Source organism: Oryctolagus cuniculus, chromosome 18, assembly GCF_051225735.1.
Source record: "Oryctolagus cuniculus isolate XC-2025 breed Fujian yellow rabbit chromosome 18, ASM5122573v1, whole genome shotgun sequence".
Taxonomy (NCBI): Eukaryota; Metazoa; Chordata; class Mammalia; order Lagomorpha; family Leporidae; genus Oryctolagus; species Oryctolagus cuniculus.
Window position 1 is genome coordinate 63,175,696 of NC_142884.1, and position 21,016 is coordinate 63,196,711.

The 21,016-nt window shown below is 45.0% G+C and overlaps 1 long non-coding RNA gene and 1 pseudogene across 10 annotated transcripts in view; one reads left to right on the forward strand and one right to left on the reverse strand.

Moving 5' to 3' along the window:
- LOC149120999 (uncharacterized) overlaps positions 1 to 21,016 on the forward strand; it is a 127,404-nt gene that overhangs the window by 17,825 nt on the left and 88,563 nt on the right. For 4 of the 10 annotated variants that reach the window (XR_016225359.1, XR_016225357.1, XR_016225360.1 and 1 more), the window contains exons 2-3: positions 4,574 to 4,654; positions 4,911 to 5,012. This is a non-coding gene — a long non-coding RNA (uncharacterized LOC149120999). Of the gene's footprint in view, positions 1 to 4,573; positions 4,655 to 4,896; positions 5,013 to 6,125; positions 6,277 to 7,993; positions 8,013 to 11,738; positions 11,884 to 20,573; positions 20,833 to 21,016 lie in introns of those variants that run through there. The other 6 variants (XR_016225362.1, XR_016225354.1, XR_016225355.1 and 3 more) reach the window with 6 other exon arrangements.
- On the reverse strand, positions 17,675 to 18,200 carry LOC149121000 (large ribosomal subunit protein eL29 pseudogene; annotated as a pseudogene).

Sequence of the window (21,016 nt, forward strand, 5' to 3'; positions counted from 1 at the left end):
CCTGGCTTTGGATCAGCGCGGTACACTGGCCGCAGTGCGCCGGCGGCAGCAGCCACTTGGGGGGTGAACCAACAGCAAAGGAAGACCTTTCTCTCTGTCTCTCTCTCTCACTGTCTAACTCTGCCTGTCCAAAAAAAAAAAAAAAAAAAAAAAAAAAAAAAAAAAAAAGAAATGGATCCTTCATCTTCTGATTCACTGCCCAGCTGCCCTCAGTAGCCATTGTTGGGCAAGCCTTAAGCCAGAGCCTGGAACTCAATCCAGGTCTCCCTACTTGGGTGGCAGGAACTCAAATACTTGAGCCATTACCTGCTGCCTCCCAGGGTGTGCATTAGTATGAAGTTGGAATCAGCAACAGAGCCAGGACAGAAACCCAGGCACTATGATGTGGGATGTGGGTGTCCCAAGCAGTGTCTGAACTGCTGTGCTAAATGCCCACCCCTATTTTATTTTTCTGAATATACCTTGTACTAATTAGTACAGTGCCAGGTATACATTAAGTTTTTAATAAATGCTTAAATGAGGATGTATTAATGGAGTATTTGCCTATTGTTTTCATTATTTTTAATTTATGCATATTTGTGGGGTACAGTCTAATAATTCATGTATTCAATGGGTGATGGCTGGCATATTATTGAGGTCATCTTGTTGATATTTACTTAAGATAAATGGTAAATAGAAGGCTATAACTTTGCTGAGTCTTTCTTAAATGATGATTTGAGAGCTGGATGTTTGGCACAGTGGTTAAGCCACCACTTGGGATGTGAGGGTTCTAGTCCCAGGTTCTCTGTTGCTGATCAGCTTCCCACTAATGTGCACTGTGAGAGACAGCAGGTGGTGGCTTAAGTAGTTGGGTCCCTGCCACCCACATGGGAGACCTGGATTGAGTTCCTGGCTCCTGATTTCTGCCCTACCCAGCCCTGGCTGTTGTGGGGATTTGGGGAGTGAACGAGTGTATGGAAGATCTCTCTCCGTCTGTGTCTTGCTCTCTCTGAGTCCCTGCCTTTCAAATGAAAGGAAAATAAATAAAATTTTCAATGGTGGTTTGAAAAGCTTTATTTCTTAAAAAAAAGCTATGATAAGACTTCAAGTTTACTCAAAACAGGCATGCTGGAGGCACAGTTACAGCTGTTACACAGAAGCATGTAAGTCTGACCTGAAAGATGGCAGGGAACTTAAAGCGTGCGCGTGTTCTCTTCATCCAGCTCCTTGATTCTGTCAATGTCATATCCTCCTTTCCCCACAGGATTTGGCCCTCGCGCACTTTTTCTTCTCTTTCTTACCGTCAGCCAGTCATGGCGCTTAGTGCATCTCCGGCAGCAGCTCATGGATTCCGTGCCTCCCCGCCAGCTCAGCCCGAATGACTGCAACGACTCCCAGGACAGTCTCCCGCCATGCACCCTCACCCCCAGGCACTGGAAACCCTCTCTGCAGATGGGTCTGCAGAAGCATTCTCAGTACTCCTCACCCAATGTCACTGGAGGCTTCCCGCTGATGAAATGCAGAGTCTGGCTTTGTCATCTGTGTTCTTGCTAACCTGGTCCCGTGCTACCTGTGCAGCGTCTCTGGCCTTCTTTGGCAGAAGGCATCCTTGATGTTCAGGGAGCCTGATTGTTCCATCTGCATCCCCGGGAGTTGGTGCTGCCGGGGGCAGGCTTTTTCCTTTCCACCTCTTTCTTCAGGCCTTTCTTTCACTGCACCCTTCCTCCTCAGGAAATCCCTGATGCTCCAGCCTCTCCTCTCCTGCCCATTTATTGTTACTGGGTCTGTGTTGCCTATTTGGGATATGCTGTTCAGTTGTTGCCTTTGCCTGGTCTCCCCAAGTGGACTGAGCCCTTGCACACGGTCAGTCAGTTCCAGGGAGCAGTAGCCAGTGATGGAAGATGGGGATCATGATTGTGTTTCTTTCTTTCTCTCTCCCCTCCCCTCCCCTCCCCTCCCCTCCCTTCCTCTCCCCTTCTTTTCTTTCTCTCCTTTCTCTTCTTTCTTTTGCCTTGGCACTCAGCATTGTTCTTGGGAAGCTCAGGGAACATCCAGGAGCCTTTGTCTACAATAGATCATGGTGGCTTTTGGAAGTTGTAAGACATTTCCATGATAATTTTGTCTATATGATAATAATGTTTTCTTTTGCTCTCCCTCCCCCCATTTATAAAACTCTGAAAAAAAAAAAAAAGAAGAATCCTGAATTCTACTGTAGCACCTTTAACATGATAATTTCAGAGCACATGATAAATACAATGAAAAAATAGCACAATTTTATGGTGGCCAAGACAGATTGGTGCCTACACCATGGCGTGAGTTGGCCGTGGATTGGAGTTAAGGATGGTGTGCACAGCCCCGGCCTCGCAGCCTGTGCCCCCTCGTTCGATTCAAACCAACTTCCGCAAGCTTTGTTTAAAAAAGCAACCTGGGAATCCTCTGGTTTCACCAGAAATGCTGGGACCTGTGTGTGCTCTGTCTCAGGCGGATTCTGCCCAGTGTGGTGCGTAGTAACAGTCCACGTGCAGGGAGATGCTGATCCCTTCTGTGAGTGAAAAGATGGACACACGACATGGGATTTCTGGCAGTCACTTTAAAAACCCTTCTCACTCTTTCTCTTACTCTCTTTTCCTAGTTACTTAAAGTATATTTATTCATATATCTCAGTGTTATTAAAAACTAGTTGTTATGATTTTCCCTTGTCCCACATGGGATGGTTTATTGTTGTAGAACGCCTGACTTAACCTACTTTGTTATTGAGATTTTATATTTCGTTTATTGTATTAACAGCTACTAAAGTTCTGTGAACGTCAGGGGATCCAGTAAATACGGTGGAAAAAGGCACCCTATTCAGATGGAAGAGAGAGCTCTGTGTTTTCTCCACAAGAGGGCAGGAAAGTCTGGGCTGTAAATACAATTTTTCAAAAAAAAAAAAAAAAAAAGCCTCTGGAAGAAGTGCTTTCCTTGTGCACTTTTTACAATATAAACATGTTTCCCCTCTGGAAGGAGCACCGTAAGCGAAGTTGGAAGTTCCTGTGGTTCTGCTGGGCAGTAGCCCATTGCCCCTCATTGCTCTGGGTTCTTGCCAGAGCTGTGCGTTGCTGGGCTTAGTGTTGCCGCAACGCTGCTGTGGGTGACCAAGGCAGCTGGTCCTCCAGCCTAAGATTTCAGCCCCTGAATACACCCAAGGTGGAAAGGCGGAGGTGAGCGTTGCCCTAGGTGTTCCCGGCAGCGATGACAGGCAGGCATGCCCGTGTCACATCCCAGATGCGAGGCCTTCTCGTCTGACACGTTCACGCATTCTCCCGCTCACGCTGCTTTTTCCTTCCCTGCCTCCCCTTGCCTCCCACCCCCATACCTCTTTTGTCCTTTTTTGTTTTTTGTTCTATGAAATTTAAGTTATAGTCCGCACTGCAAAACCCATTGGAATCTGTGATAGCAGAAGCTGAATACTTTTCTGGCGATCACAACATGGTTGGATTAATGTGTGGGGGTCTGACTGTGTAGGGGTCAAAACAAGGTAGGTGAGTAGGAGAAGAGGAACTTGGACAGATTTAGTTTTTGTTTATAAGAATGTAGTGGGTGAAATATTTGTGAGATTCAGATTTAGGAGTTGAATGTTCCTTGAATACCCAGTACTGACTAAATGTTCTTCCTTCTTCGCTTCTCTCATCTCTTCTCTCTTCTCTTCTCTCTTCTTCTCTATTCTCTCTCTCTCTCTTTCAGATTTATTTTATTTATTTGGAAGAGTTATAGAGAGAGGTAAAGACACACACACATGAGAGAGAGAGAGAGAAAGAGAGGCAGAGATAGGGAGGTCTTCTATCCCCTGTTTCACTCCCCAAATGGCCGGAGCTGAGCTGATCCAAAGCCAGGAGCCAGGAGCTTCTTCTGGGTCTTCCATGTGTGTGCAAGGACCCAAGGACTTGGGCCATCTTCTGCTGTTTTCCCAGGCACATTAGCGGGGAGCTGGATCAAAAGTAGAGCAGCTGGGACTTGAACTGGTGCCCACAGGAGATGCCGGCTCTGCAGGCTGGGGCACTACAGCACCGTCCCTGTTTCTTTCTTTTCTATTTTTTTTTTAAGAGCTAATAGACTACGTGAAAGATGAATTGTGTAAGACATAAAGCATTAAAGACTCAATTTTTGTTTAAGGCTATTTGTGATCCCCCCCTGTAGGGCATGAAATTAAAATGTGCGCACGGAACCAAATGATTGCTTCAGAGCCGTGTTTTTCAGTGGTGGTGTCCTCTTGAAGTAGTGCTGCTTAAAGGAAGCAAGACACTGATTCAAAGCGGTTGTTTGATTGGCAGCTTCAGTTGACGTAGTATGGGCAGTCGCTGACAGGCCTGGCAACAAAAACTGTGAGGAAGATATCATCAGAGTGACACAGGACTTCTGAGCTGGGAAGATAGGAGTGTAGCTGATGTTGTTAGCATTCCCCAAACACAAGCAACATGGCCGCTCACATACGCTCTTGGTTGCCATGTGGCTGGCCGGGAGCATGCAAGTCCTTTGGCACTCGCTTCTTAAAGTACTATGACAGTTAGGAAAAGTTTTCTTGAAAAATCTCTTATTCTTTCACTCCTAATTACAGACACAGATGGCCACTTGGGTTTGAGGAAGAAGAATTTCGGGCCATAGAAGACTGACCAGTTGTAAAGGTCATTTGCATCCTGTGAGTGCCTTATGTCTTCCTTCATAGGCTGTCTTCTTTTCAAAACACAGACAATGAGAATCTTATGTTTTTCTTTAGAAGTAATGCAATGGGCTGTGTGTGTGTGTGTGTGTGTGTATCTGTCCATGTATAATTTATACGTTTTCATTCTTTCACATTGGAACTCACTTTTGCTTGAACTTAACCCGGTTAGTCTTGGTTGAATGAGTGATATCACAGCCATGTTGGCCTTCATCCAACAGACTGCCCTTTGCAGGGGGAAAAATGACAAAGTTGACCAAGAATTCCACGGCACAATGTGCAGAGGAATGCGTCCAGCAGACTCTCCCCAAAGGAAACACGAGGAAAACATCTTACTGTAAGATACAGATTTAATATGTTTTTCATATTTGGAAAGAAAAGTTAATGTCTGGGAATGTCGTTTGATTCACTGGCCAGAAGGATTTGTGGTGTTCTCTCTGCCCTTCCCCACATGCCCCAAGTCTTTAGATTAGAATTGATTTATTTACAGAGAAAAGAACGGGACTTTGATATACTATACTAATGTTAAGCATTTATGGGGTTTAAAAATATTTATGAATGTGTAAAAGTTATTAAAGTAAATGTGTTTTAAGTTACCTTGTGATCAGGTATAGAATGAATATAAAACCAGGAAATTTTATTAAAGAAAGAAAAAGACAATACATATGAGTAGATTTACAAAGTTTCATAATCTTAGGGCATGTGTGTGTCTCTTTTGTGCACAATTTAAGAAACATGATCTTGTAAAATATAGACTTCATATGCAAGGGTGCATTTTTAGACTGATAAATTATAATGTTAAAGCACCAAGAAAATTTCATTCTAACTGTTTTTGGCCAATCAAAAATATAGTGAAAAATTTTCTTTTTCAATAAAAAACTTCCACAATTTGTTCTTTCTGAAAGAAAAATTAGTATTTGAAGAATACTGATCTGCTGTTTTGGGGCCTTAGTTTTAGGGGAAGAGAATTTTTATTTGCTTTCTAGGATTGTTTAGGCTGTATATTTGCTCATGAGAAAAATGTTCAGTATACTTACATAAAATTGGACATTTAAGTTAGAGACAAGAAGACAGGCCCTGAAAATTTCAAGTTACTTAAAAGTTTCTAGGAGGTTTTAAGGCTGTTTTTCTGGAAGCATCTAGAGTACTTAGAAGATAAATGCTCTTCTAGCAACATTAATAGTACACTTAAAACAACAAGCAAGGGTGTATTTTTTTGAAATTTCTTTCAAGGAAATCAAAGACCCTAAAATTTAACAACCAGGTTTTAAAAATTTCCTAGTTTTTTCTTTGCGTCTGAAATTTGTAAGCTTAGAAAAAAATATAAGACCTTAGAGGAAAATATGTACTGGGATGGGCATTTGATGTAGTGGTTAAAGTGCTGCTTGGGTAACCTACATCTCATATCAGAGTGCCTGGGATAAAGCCACAGCTCTGCTTCCCATTCTAGTTTCTTGCTATTGTGCACCCTGGGAGACAACAGGTGACGACGGCTCAAGGTCTTGGGTCCCTGCTACCCATATGAGAGACTTAGAATGAGTTCCTGGCTTCTACCTGGCTCAGCCTGAGCTGTTGGGGATATCTGGGAAGAGAACCAGCAGGTAGAACATGTCTGTCTGTCTGTCTGCCTTTAAAAATAAATAAATACATTAAAAAAAAATCTTGGTCTTTATGTGGTCATCAGAAGAGGAGCCAGCCGGCTAGAGAGACCCACGTGAGCCAAAGAGTGGGTGTCTTCTTGCTTTGCCTTCTCTCACAGTTCAGGGCCTTTTTGGGACTGTGTAACCACCTTAGCAATGGAAAACTTTGCAGACCTGATTTCTTTGAGGGAGATTTGGATGCTTTTATGGGACAACTGGATTTGTTCTTTTACGTTCTTATGATTTTTCTACTTTAAATTCTTCCTAGGTCATTGATAATTGTTGAACCCAGTAGACAATTTCCATCCACAGTTTGGACTGTATTTATCACTCATTTTATATAGGAATTCAATATTGATTGCAGTATTGCAGGATGCAGAATGAGGAGAGAGCACCCACAGACTTACTCTACAATTCTGTGCTTGACTTTGGTGCAATCATTGTGGCTTACATGTCTTACTTACTGTGAAAATGGATAGTACATGCGAGATGGATTTTAAAATTTTCATTTTTATTTTAGAAGCAGAGACATAGATGTCCTATCTGCTGATTGATTCCACAAATGCCTGCAATGTCTGGGGTTGGGTCAGGCCTAAACCAGAAGCTAGTGACTTACTCCAGGTCTCCCATGGTCTCCCATGTGACTGGCAGGGTCCCCATCTTTGAGCTATCACAAGCTACCTTTCAGGGTGTGAATTAGCAGGAAGCCACAGTTGGGAGTGGAAGCCAAGGCTCCAGCCTTGGGTGGGCATCCCAAGTGTGTCTGTGCTGCCACGCCAAACCCAGGAAAACAGACTATCAGTTCCGCTAGGGGAAGATGCCAGCAGGTGGCACTGCAGAGTGGTCTGGATGGAAAGAGGCAATGTTGGAGCTCAGAGAAAAGCTCAGGGTCTTGCCTTTGAACCCCTGATGTGGCAAAAACAGCACAGAAAATCGCCTTATACCCTTTACTCAGATACACTGATTTAACACTTGTACTTCTGCTTTCTCTGTGTATCCACATTTGTCAGTAATTTTCAGATCTTTTCAGAATAGGCTGCCTCATTGAGGCTTTTTGGTCCCTTCATCATCCTGTGTACATTTTCTAAGAGCAAGAGTGTCCTTTGACACAATCACACCAAATCTATGAAGCCCAGCTTAGACACGTTATCACTGTATAATCTACAGGGCATGCTCAGACCTCATCGTCTCTTCCAGATGTGTTCTTGTCAGCATTTCCTTTTATGGTCTAGAATGACTTTTTGAATGTAATTGTCCTGTGAGACGGAGTCATCGTTCATTGACAGATTCCAGCCCAGTGTGTCACGTCTCTTACCCAGCCTTTACCTGTCAGGATAGGAGCTTCTGAGCAAGCTTTAGTTTTTCTGGTGTTTTCGTACTTTGATAGTGCTGACTATGGCTTCTGTGAGTCCATCCAATGCTATTTGCAACACTGCTGAGTGAGTCCTCTCTATATATTGAGAGATCAAATCTTTTTCCTGCATCCTCAGTTGGACTTCAAACCAAGCAGCACAAGGATTCTTCTCCCTTCTGCAGCTTTGGAGGGTGCCCTGGTGAAGTTAGAAGAGAGTTGGGGTTGGGTGTGGTGTTGTGGTGTAGCAGGTAAAGCCGTTGCCTGCAGTGCCAGCATCCCATATGGGCGCTGGTTCAAGTCCTGGCTGCTCCACTTCCATTCCAGCTCTCTACTATGGCCTGGAAAAGCAATAGAAGATGGCCCAAATCCTTGGGCCCCTGCACCCACATGAGAGGCCCAGACGAAGCTCCTAGCTCCTGGCTTTGGATCAATGCAGCTCCAGCCATTGCGGCCAATTTGGGGGAGTGAAGCAGCAGATGGAAGGCTTCTTCCCCCTCCCCCTCCCCCTCCTCCTCCCCCTCCCCCTCCTCCTCCCTCTCCCCCTTCCCCTCCCCCTCTCCCTCCTCTCTGTGTGTAACTTCGGATTTTAAATAAATAAATCTTAAAAAAAAAAAAAGAGTTGGGGCCATAGCTTTTAGAATGATCTTAGCTACCTTTTATTATCTGCATGATGCATTTAATGTACACATCTTTATTTAATCTTCAAGTCACATCGTGGGGTGGGTTGAAATCCTTCATGGTTCCCAAGACCAGCATCCTGCGGCCCTTCCTGTGCCTGCCACTTTTCAGCCACCCAAGTCTCTGTGTTTCTCAAAGGGTTGAGCTCTTTCCCGTTGCAGGGTCTTCACACATGGTCTTTATTTATTTATTTATTTTTTGACAGGCAGAGTGGACAGTGAGAGAGAGAGAGAGAGAGACAGAAAGGTCTTCCTTTGCCATTGGTTCACCCTCCAATGGCCACCGCAGCCAGCGCACCGTGCTGATCCGATGGCAGGAGCCAAGTGCTTCTCCTGGTCTCCCATGGGGTGCAGGGCCCACTACTTGGGCCATCCTCCACTGCACTCCCGGGCCACAGCAGAGAGCTGGCCTGGAAGAGGGGCAACCGGGACAGAATCTGGCACCCCGACCGGGACTAGAACCCAGAGTGCCGGCGCCGCAAGGTGGAGGATTAGCCTAGTGAGCCGCGGTGCCGGCCCACACATGGTCTTAACAGGACTCTTGGTCTCACCGGTAATTTCAGAAGCTTAGCCATGGAGGGAAGGTGAGAGTGCAGAGGTGGTGGTTTTGGTTAATGTGTTGCATGCATTTTACTAATGGTCACATACTTACCACCTAAGCTGAGGGGTGAGAGGGATGATTGACCCAGGGAGGTTCCTGAGAGGAGGGGGCAGATAAGGTACAGGACACCAGTGAAGATATGAATTCTCCATGTAGGTGTGCCAGAAATTCAGAGTCTGATTCTGCTGGCCTCTGTTTTTATTGCTAAGGCAGGGACTTGGCTATTGGCTTAGATACTTGGAGTGAGGAAGCTAAAGGTAGGGGAGTGGAGAAGAAAATGAGACCCAGTCCCAAGCCTGACACATGGAAATGATGACCCTGTTGTTCTTTGGCCTGCCTCAGTCTTGTGCAAGCCTCCTTGTGAGAGATGATAAAACCTGGGCGACTCTGGAAGGCTTCCTTCAGAGCTCATATGCCCTCAGAAAATGTAATTGGCTTTCAAATAACAGAAAATACTGTACAAGGCAAACATGAGTTCCACTGTCTCTTAAATGGGAAACGCTTCTAAACATCAGAGTTGCAAGGACTGAATGTGTGATATTCCCACTGAGAATTGGAACTGAAAGGGATGTGTGGTGATAGAAGTGGAAATCTTTCTCTTAGGAGCCTTTGGAATACAGACCTTTTTACTTCCCAGCAATTTTCTGCCTGAAGCACTGACATGTCTAATTAATAATAATATTCTATTAAACAGTATGATTAATCGGAGAGATCATTATGCACAAGTAGATTAAAAAAAGGTAGCCTAAATTCCCTTGGTCTGATTTAAGATAAAATAAACCTGGATTTCTTTCCTGGAGAGATTTTATTTTCTCCTTGTGAAGTGACTCGAGGGTTCTTTCTATCTCTGTGATGTTTTGGTGTGTATTCTTTATCATCTGATGGACTTAAAAGAGACTTTTGAATAAATAACACCCATTTAGTCCCTCCTGCCCACAAATTATAATTTTATACAAGTATTTGCATGTGATTACGTTTGCAGACTACATCAGTTACAGGATGTCTTTCTGTTGTTAGCGCCCTATGAGGCAGAGCTGTTAATGTTTTACTAAAAAAGAACAAAGAAAGGTCTGGGGAAAATTAGGCAGAAAAGGACCCCAGAGGATATTTCAAGGAGAATCCCGAAAGTTAGCACTGCCCAGTGTCTGAGCTGGAAAAGCATAGTAATGTTGTTTAACAAGTTCCAGGATCGGAAGCAACACAAATGGTCTTGCTTTCTCAAAGGGCTTCTTTTTAGGGAAGTCTGGGCATTTTAAGAATTGTTGTTCTTTAAAGTTTTCATTCATTAATGGCAAGTTTTGATAAACTTTGATACTTCTGGGCAGTGGAGTAGAGAAATTAAAATCCAGATTTGAGGACTTTTTGGCTTCAGGTCTCAGCTTGGCTCCTGAGCAGCTATGGGACCATGAACAAGGGAGCTGTTGGTTCAGGGTTCAGTGTCTTCATCTTTAAAATGGGGAGATCACAGATTGCCTAGGCACACTCCCTGGGTTGTGCGCTCATCAGGCAGAAGCAGCCCTTACGCTTCGGTCTTTCAGTCCCTGCCATCATGAGGGAGACTTGGATTGAGATCTTGGTTCCAGGTTTAGGCTTGGCCCAGCCCGGCTGTTATAGATGTTTTGGCAGTGAATCAGTGAGTGAGAACTCATGCTCTTGGCCTGTCAAAATGGTAAAGCCTTTAGCTCTGTGTCTGCATCTTCATAGTTGTTGAATAAAAATCAGCATCTATTATATTTATTATATTTATTGCAGTTGCACCTTCATTATATTGGGACTGGGCCAGGCTGAAGCCAGGAGCTGGGATCTCAATCAACGTCTCCCACATGGGTGACAGGGACTCAATCACTGGAGCCAGTATAGCTGCTTCCCAGAGTATACACTAGCAGGAAGCTGGAATTAGGAGTGGAGTTAGGACTTGCACCCAGGCACTCCAGTAATGAGGTGTGGTTGCCTCCAGCAGTATTAACCACTGTGCCAAATGCCTTCCCTTTTGATTTTGGAGGCTGACGTGAATGGCATTATCTGTGGTGAGGATCATGTGTTCAGTGCCATTCTGTGTGTGTATTGATTTAGTAAGTCTCATACATATGCATGATACAACTCAGGCGATTTTGGACTGCACTGCTTCAGAATCTGCGGTAACGGGGACAAGAGCTGGAATGGTGGATCCTGTCTCCCTGTCATTGTTATTGGAGAAGTCTTGATTCTGTGTTCCTTTTCCTACTCAAGATCCTGCACTGTAGGCCTGACGACTTGTGTCGACAGGGTGAGCAGGTAACAAACTTGGGAAAGCTATTGAACCGGGGAGAGGTTGTAGGTGCTCCCGCTGCCTTCGCCAGAGGGCAGGACTTGAAGGGGGAAGGCGTCCCACCCCAGCACCACTCTGCATTTGTGAGGTTGGCAGGGACTCTTCTGAAGCCTCATCTGTTATCCCTTAGGTGACTGAGAGACAGAGGTAGAAATCTGGGTCTCAGAGATGAACTCAGCAGGAGAGATTGAATTGTACTTCTGTAGTGTTAACAGTCTATTGAGCAAATTAATAGCATCATAAAATTGTAAGTGTCTATGAAATTAAGAAAATGAATTGTTTTCAAACAGTTTGAGAAGAACCATTTACATTTGGACAAGATAATTATGGTGTTAACAAAAGCTTGTGCAATTTAAGTTGGGGCTTTGGTAGTCTAATTTAGTAGGAGTCTGGAGAAGCCTCCCCCCAGCTGCACACCTCTGGGTGATGTGATACTGCGGCTCCTCCCATCAAGACGTGGAACCCCTTTCTCTACCCTCTTAGGTCTGGTCAGACTTTGTGACTAACGCAAGGTCCTACAGCTTCTGTTTCCATCAAGGGGAGACCTGTCTGATGTGTAACAAGGTGCAGGCTGCCCTGCCGGAGAAGGAGCCAACAGCCAGAACCCAGGCCCAGACACGTGAAGTGGGTAGGCTTGAATCCTCTGATCCCTGGAGACACAGCCCCCCCTGAGCCCTAGCCAGATGTTTTTTTAAGACTCATTTATTTATTTGAAAGGCAGAGTTACACAGAGGGAAAGAGAAAGAGAGATCTTCCGTGTACTGGTTCACTCTCCAAGTGTCCACAATGGCCAGGGCTGGGCCAGGCTGAAGCCGGGAGCCTGGAGCTCCATCTGGAGTCTCCCATGTGGACTTAGCGGTCTAAGTACTTGAGGCATCTTTTGCTGCTTTCCCAGGTGCATTAGCAGGGAGCTGGATTAAAAGTGGAAGAGTTAGGACTCAAATTTGTACTCGTATGGGATGCCTGTGTTGTAGGTGGTGGCTTAACCCACTGTGCCACATTGCTGACCACTATGGGTTTCTTAAAGGCTTTTCTTGTTCTCAGGTTCTGCCTGTCCACAGAATTCCTGGCATCTGCACACAAACACAGGCTCTGGCACTCACTCCTCAACCTCACATTCCCTTTGCACAGTGCAGCTCCCTCGCTGTTTCCTTGCACAAAGAACTTTAAGTCCTGAGGCTTTCTGATACCAGTGGTTTCTCTCTGTCTCACTCCCCAACACAGCCCTCCCCTTTCTGTCCTCTCCACTCCGCTGAAACTCTTAAAGGTCACCAAAGTTCGTAATTTCCAACCTAATGGCTCCTCCTGTGAGTTCATCCTGGACTTTCCAAGTGCTTTACCCCAGCTGACCACTCCCACTCCTAGTCGCCCTGGCTTTGGGAACATCACACTCTCTACTGGTTTCCTTCTCCTCTGTGACTGTGGCTTCTTGGTTTCTTTTCTCGATCCTAGTTTCCTTTCCTGCTTGGCCTCTAAGTGAGGGGAGACTCAGGGACCTCCCTCCTGGCACTGACCTCCTTCACCCCATGACTTCTCATTTCCACACGGAGGCTTCTCACCTCTCCTCTGAGTTCCAGTCTCATATAACCAAGTGCCTGCATGACGTTTCCACTTGGGTGTTTAAGAGAAGTCTCAGTCCTAACATGGCCAAGATAAAATTTTTGATTCCCCTCCCCTACCGTACCCCTGCCCTGGAGTCTTCCCCTTCTCAGTTGCTTTGCCCACCCAGTCCCTAGAGCCAAAACCTAGGAGTTGACTTCATTTTGTTTGCTCACCCTGCACAGCCAATCCACTAGTAAGACCCATCAGCTTCATATCCCAAAAGAAGCCTAAAAGTGCCCACGTACTCTCATTTGTCACTGCTGTTGCTCTTTCCAAAAGCTTGTTCTTTTATTTGCATCTACTTGAAAAGCAGAAGAGAGAGAGAGAGAGAGAGAGAGAGATCGAGCAAGCGAGCGAGTGAGCGAGCAGACACCCACCCACCATCCATTAGGGTTTATTCCCTAATGAGCACAGCAACCAAACTCAAGAAGCTGGACCTCCATCTGGGCCTCCCATTGGGGTAGAGGGGACCCAAACAGTTGAGCCATCCCCAGGAAGCTGGATCAGAAGTCAAGTAGCTGGGACTCAAATTGGCCCTCTGTTAGGGATGTGGGTGGCCCAAGTGGTGGCTTAGCCCACTGTGCCACAGTGCCTGCCCCTGCCCTGGGCAAGGGCTGACACCTGGATTGTTTTATTCCAAAAAGAATGAACCACACACTCTGTTCCACTGTCATGTCCCAGACCAATCTCTTGCCTGAGTTCAACTCCTGTTACAGTCATGTGCTGCTTAATGCTGAGGACACACTGAGAAATGTGTCGTTAGGTGATTCTGTTGTGTGAGCATCACAGAGTGTGCCGAAGCCAACTGAAAAGCTGCAGCCTTCTGTACATCTGGGCTGTCTGGTATGGTCTGTGTTCACTCATGGGACCACCACGAGCAAGACAACACAAGACTAAATGAAGCAACACGAGACTAAATGATGAGGCAGTGAAGGCGTGCAGTAAACATGAGGTGGTTGAGGCTGCTCTCTCTGTAAAACAGCATGCTAGTGTATAGTAAATGTTTTTCTAGTAAGTAGATAGATAATAAAATAAGGATAAGAGTATATAAACACATATACCCATACAACGTATTATCATGTTCTGTACTTTTGTATGCTTGCAGATCAGTAGGTTGGTTTACACCAGCATCATCGCAAGTGTGAGTGGTGTGTTTGATGTGGAGAAGGCTGTGACATTGTGAGCTGGTACGAATTTTCAGCTCCACTGTCACCTTACAGGACCACCCTCATGAGCCCTGCCCATTGTTGACTGAAATGTGGGTATGTGGTGCAGGACTGTAGGAACCTCCCAGGAGAGAGCCACCTCTTCTTTCCATTTCTTCATCCCTAACACCCGTACACTCCCTCGCCTGTAGCAGATGTTGAATAAATGTTTGAAAGAGGAGGATGAACGAATGCTCATGTATAATTCTGGCTAAGTGGTGCCATATTAAAACAGCTGCTGTAAAGCCAAAAACTAAAATTTACTCCACAGATGCTTTGACCAGCATAGTCATGGCATTAACTAACATGTAGACATGTAGTTAATGCTATCTCATTTCTGAACGTAAAATAAACTTGAAAATAAAGCTCACTTCTTTACAGCTAAACTTCAAGGTAATGCTGACCAATTTGTGTGTCGGGTCACCATGCCCTCGGAGTCTTTAGTTCGATCTCTTAAATTTTCAAAAATAATTTTATACATAAAAATAAAAATATTGTCCACTCTCATATTTTCTTTTGCAATACAAAAATAAAAAAATGCCTTCAGGGTAAATAATCCTCTGATATATATAAGTTTGATAAAATCTTTTTTCCCCTCCCTGTATCTTTTGGTGTCTTAAAAAAAAAAAGCTTCACTTATCTAAAACAATTCCAGAAAACTATGAATTAAACCATCCCCACATCCTAGGACTCTAATCTAGTCTTATAAAATCTGAATTTCATTCCTGTTTTTGCAACACTACTCACTCCATGTGCACCCTTTTGTGTTTCTAAATACTGAAATCAGAATATCCATGCCCACGTTGGTTAGCGGAATACAGGAAGTTGTGATTTGATAGTGTTTCCAGACAATGAGTCTGCAGTGTATTTTGCATGTAATTTTTTATCTTCTTCCATCAAGTGTAACAATATGTTGAATTTGCCATGGGCCTTTAAAGCTTCAGTGTTGTGAAGAGCTCTGCATGAAATTTTAAAGAGACTGGACCTTTCATCTGTGCGACAGCAGGACACCCCGCGATAGGGACAAGAAAGGGAGAGAGCGAGCGCACATTTCTGAAGCAATAGCAAAAAATAACAGCAGAAGCAATTATTTCATCAAAGGTTGATTTCTTTCCCCTATTCCCTCTATATTTCTTTCTTTCTTTTTTTTTTTTTTTTTCAGATTTCTTAGCTGGAGATTGTCTACCTTGTTGCCTTCATCTCCTGCTGCATGTTACATTTGCCAGTTTCACATGATCAAAATGGGGGAAAAATCCTAAATGAAAAGGTGTTTGTTTTAGGCGATGATGTGATGCATGATAGCATGTACATGTGTGTGCTGGGAATGATGTGAGGCATTTGGCACTTGCTGGAGCCCTTCATCGTTGGTCTGCTTGGGGAGGTAAATGATGCAAACATGTACCCTTCTTGACTGTGCGTCCTCCGTCTTCTCTCGTAAACATTGGGACAATCTTTGTGTTGAAGGGGAAGAGAATTTCATCTCTCTGTCTCTGTGGCTGACATTGATGGGCTCTCTTTTTCCCTGGGATGGGGGATGGATTCCTGGCAGTGGCATTGGTCTGATGCTGACCTTGTGACATGGGCAGTATTCTGTGGGCAGTGAGGGCTCCAAATGTGAGCCACCATGTTCTTTTGCTGTGATCCACAGATATCATGAAAGGGAAATGCCTGGGCTTCCTCATGGGCTGCACCTGAACTTGTCACTCAAACACAGCTCCAGAGAGCCACATCCTTCTAGCTGGGTGAGCCATGGCCCCCTCCGAGTATTAAACTTGGTGTTTTCTTCCTTGCATTGCTGTTTAGCTGCTTCAGTCTTGGATGACTTACTCTAACCTCTGTCTTCCTCCATTTCCTTTCTCCTCTAGAGGATGTTGAGGGGACTGATAAAATATGGAATATTTGCTTGGGTGTTGAGGATGTTGAAGGAAATCCATGCTCCATCTATTAGTTTCTCTTGGTGCTGCAACAAATTACTACTCATTTAGTGGCTTAAAAGAACACACTCTTTTTCTTACAGTTCTGGATGCTGGAGTCTAACATGAATCTTTAGGGATTCAAAGTGCCTGCAGAGCTGTGTTCTGTTTCAAGGTTCCAAGGGAAAATCTGTTCCCTCTTACTCTCTAGCTTATAGAGTCTGCCTGTGTTCCTCCACTGACCAAACAGCCCTTCAGCCTTTTCTTCTCTTATCCAACGTTCTTGTTCTTAAGATCCCCTGTCACTTCTCCAAAGTCCCCATTACCCTGTAAGGCTTGCAGGTTCTGGGATTGGGTCATGCATATCTTTGGGCGACATTATTCAGCCCACTGCTCCCTTCAACTTCACAGCGTGGAGCATTTAGACAGTCCTCATCCTGTTCCTTTCATTTGTGAATGTACAGAGCAGTCCATGTTTGAATGACAGTGACCGTGAACTTCTTAAACACAGAGGAGAGAGATGTTTTGTTCACATGCTCCCCAGTGACTCCGCTTAAGAGTCAAAACTGTGATCAACTTCTTTCAGTGGTGGCTCCCTAAGCAATTGGGACCATGTCCAGAGAATTCTGATTATTTCCAGTAGTCATTACAAAGTCATTTCTTCCTTCTGCCTCCCTGCTGTCCAGACTTTTTGGTTGAAAGCTACGATACTCATTCTTCATGATGCCTCACATAGACACTAAAGAAATCAAATAGTTAAGTGTGGCCATGAAGTTTGCATTCCTGTTTCCTACCAGCATTGTTCCAGTTCCCTTCTAAGTCTTATTGAGGCAGCACCCTTCCTCCCACCCCGCACCTCCTTCCTCCCACCCTATTTGCCTGAGTTCTGCCCTTTCGGACTCTGGATCTCTGCAGAGAACCTAACTGACCTTGCTTTCTGATAGATTTGTGATCTATATTCTGCAACAATGTGTCTGTCAGTCGCTTAGATGGTGTGAATTCAAATTCAGGCTAGAATAGTGAAAGATAGTGGAAATAAACCTAAAGGACCATAGATATTACATTTAGGGCAGAAGGTCACATGAGGCCAGTGGAGGAGCTGTTTGTTTTTTAAGAGGCCTCTGGAGGTGACAATACCTTGGTGACTCCAGATCCGAAGCACTGGACTTTATTCTAGCAGGCTGAGAAATTTGATTTTGTCCATGCAATGTATGGCTTAGCCCGCTACTTAGACAAAAGGGATCCTTTGACCAGGGTCCCTATTACTCAGGAAGCATTTGAGCAGGTATAATAACCATGTGCTTATCTGAAATCCTTTTTCTGTGCCTCCATGGCTAAGCCATGCCTTTTTTAAAAATGAGTCATTATATCCTTAGCTATATTAATCCATACAGTAAGTATAGAGTCAAGTATTGCCAACCCCAAAGCCTTTAAGGGTCTGTTGCAGGAGAGAGCACACCATGTTAGTTAATATGTAGCTGTTAAGAATTAAACAGAACTGGCTTGGCGTCCTTGGGCTTGCTATATTAAAGCTATGTGATTCTTGCTAATTTCCCTAACATTTTTTCCCTGTCTCAGGTTTCTTTGTACAAACAGCACAGGAGAACACTAGCCCCATGCAGACAACAGCCCAGGGGTCACTCCTCACACCAGTCCTTCTGCCCCCTGCATTGGCAGGCAAGGGCTGTTACTAGGGAGCCTATGCAGAGGGCTGGGCACCTTTGGGAGGAGCCTGAGCCTCAACTGGGGCTGCATGTGTGGCCTGGGTCTGAGTCTTGGCTTGGGGCTTGGTTTGGGCCTGGGCGTTACCCTTGTCCATGCCCTTGATTTGAGGCTCGGTCTTTGGCATCCACCTTGTTCTTTCGCAGGGACAGCCTAAGACCCCTGGCAATGCGGGGATGAGCACACTTCTCAAGCTTGGGGTGGGCAGTGCAGGCAGATCGATCAAGCTTGTGGCTGACACCCTTTGGGAATGTGGGCTCAACTTCCTTAGGCTTGACAAAGGCCTTGATAGCTTCAGCAGGTGCACTCATAGCCTTGGCGTTGTTGGCCTGGATCTTCTTCAGGCCCTTTGTGTAGTGCTTCTTGGCAAAACACATGCTCCTCAGGAACTTGGGGTCTACCCCTTTAAGAGACTCTAATCTTTGTGATCGTGGTTTCTTGATGCCATTTCTGTGCCATTTTCAGTACTGATTGTGTGTGGTGTGGTTCTTGGACTTGGCCATGTCTGCATTGTAACCTGCAGCTGCCAAAGTGCCTAGGACTGGAAAGATGTTTTCTTAACATCTATAAGCTCATTTTCCCCCTCAAAATAAAAACAACCCAGTTCGCAAGAGTCCGTGGCACTTGGCACAGGGAGACTGAATGATCACTGCTGTCTTGTGTGGTATCTTAGGTGGCCTCTCAGCACTCTCCTCTGATCCAGTTGTATTGATTTTTCAAGTGCAGCTTTCAGGACCTCGTCTCGGGGTTCTGGATTCGGGACTCTGGGAGGATGTCCTCCGTGGTGCTGGGAAGCCCCCAGCACAGTTTATTATTGCTCAGGAGCTCCTGCTTTCTGCCCTGAGGTGGTCATGTTAGAGGAGCACTCGAGGCTCGGTGTGTTCATCTCTGTGTGCCGCCCCAACTGCTCCACTCTTGTGAGCTGGGGTAAGAGTGGAGATCCCTTCCTGAAGGCCTGATTCCTTCCCTGGCTCCTCGGTTGAATCCATCTCTGCCAGAATGGGCTGACCAAAGCCCAAACTCCATCCAGGTCTCCCACCTGTGTGGCAGGGGCCCACATACTGGAGCCATCATCTGTGGCCTCCCAGGGTGTGCATTATCAGGAAGGTGGATCAGAAGAGGAGGCGTGACTCAATGCTGGGCACTTTGATATGGAATGAGGACATCTCAAGTGGTAGTTTAACCTACTGCGCTGCAACATCCCTCTCCCCTTTCTCTGCTAAATGCATCCCCTTTTATCCCAATTGCTGTTATTTTATTTACTTATTTTTTGACAGGCAGAGTGGACAGTGAGAGAGAGAGAGACAGAGAGAAAGGTCTTCTTTTTCCATTGGTTCACTCCCTAATGGCCGCTGTGGCCGGCGCGCTGCTTTTCCTGGTCTCCCATGGGGTGCAGGGCCCAAGCACTTGGGCCATCCTCCACTGCACTCCCGGGCCACAGCAGAGAGCTGGACTGGAAGAGGAGCAACCAGGACAGAATCCGGCGCCCTGACCGGGGCTAGAACCCGGTGTGCTGGCCCCGCAGGCGGAGGATTAGCCTAGTGAGCTGCAGCACCAGCCACCCAATTGCTGTTATTTTAACTGTATCTTTTTTTTTAATGATGTTTGCAGTATATAGAAGTAGCAAAATTTATATAGTTGTTTTTCTCCTTTCTTATTATGAAATTTATTATTTTTGTAAAGGAGTGTGAAGGTTTAAAAATTACTCAACCTCACTTTTGGAGAAAAAGGTTAGTATTATTTATGTGTTGTAAATAAGAAAAGTTGAACATAAAAAGTTTAAAGGTCTTAAAACACAGTTACTTTCAAACCTAACCAAGTATTTATGAACACCTACTGTTGTTTAGTGTATAAAACATGGTCTCTGCCTTAAGGGCATTTGTATGTGAATCATGAAAACTTTGATATAACTTAGAAAATCATATAGGGCATTAGTTCGCTAAGTTTTAAATTTTGTTACAGAAAGTGGTATGAGTTTCAAGAGGAACTCGATCAACAGAGTATCTACACTGTTTCCTGATGAAGCCTAGGAGCATAATGGGAATTTGAACTGGGGCTTAAAGCCTAGCAATGATTTATTAATGAGGATATAGAACCTGTGTCAGTTTTCTATTTCTGAATAACAAACTACCCCAAAACTATTTTCCAAAAGTGCTCATTTAATTTGCTCATAGTATTGCATGTTGACAATTTTGACTTGGCTCATTTGGGAGGTTCTTTTGTGGGCCAGGCTTAGCTAACCTTGTCTGGGGTTGCTTGTGCACCTGCAGTCAGAGTGTTTATACAGGTGTGTCATGGTCACATCCCAGCACACACAGCTGGGATGATTGGAGTCCTTCTCCACTTGTATTCTCAATCTCTAGCCGCAGGCTGGTTCTGGGTTTGTTCCCATGGTGTGCACAGAGTTCCAAGAATTTGAGAATGGAAGCTTTGAGGGTTAGGCTCAGGATTGATATGCTCTGTGTGTGTGTGAGTTCTGTTGGGAAAGCAAGTCACAAGACGAACCCAGACTCCAGGGGTAGGAAAACATATTCTTCCTCTTGCTGGGAGGAGCTTAAATACTATGACCATTTTGGCAGGCCACTGCGCAACTCCTATTCAGTGTCATGCTGGCTGAGTGATTTAATCCTTACACTAATGTTTGATGATCATATTCAGAAAGCGAGAGTACAAGTCTCAGTACAGATGACATTTTTCCATGGCAGAATATGTATTGGCTTTTAAAGGAAACTTCCTCTTCATCTGCTTTCAAATAAGATGGTTGGTTATTTGATGTCTGGATTTCTAGGCGGACTAGAATGATGTGTGATGGTCTTGTCATCCCTCTTCCCACCCCATCTTACTCCTTATTTATTCATTTATGTTTATTTGAGAAGCAGAGAGAGAGAGCAAGCAAGTGAAAGAGGACGCACAAGAGACAAGAGACAGATGGTACCACTCCCAGCAGCTTGTTCCCTCTCCAAATGCCTGCTAAATGGCTGAGGCTGAGCCACAACCAGCACCAGAAGCCAGGACTGAAATCCAGGCCTCCCATTCGTGTGGCAAAAACCCTGTTACTTGAGCTCTCATGGCTGCCTCCCAGGGATTGCATTGGTGAGAAGTTGGAGCCAAGATCCGGCTCTGCATTGATCCCAGGTACTCCTATCTAGGACGTAGGCACGTTGACTTAAATGCCTGCTCCCCTCCTCCTTTTTAAACATATAAAAAGGGGTGTGGTGTTCAGTTCTGGCATTAAATGCCATAATCCTTAATGTAAAGTATTAACTAATAAAGCTATACATGATGATTCTTGAAGTTAAAAGAGCCAACTTCTAGTCTT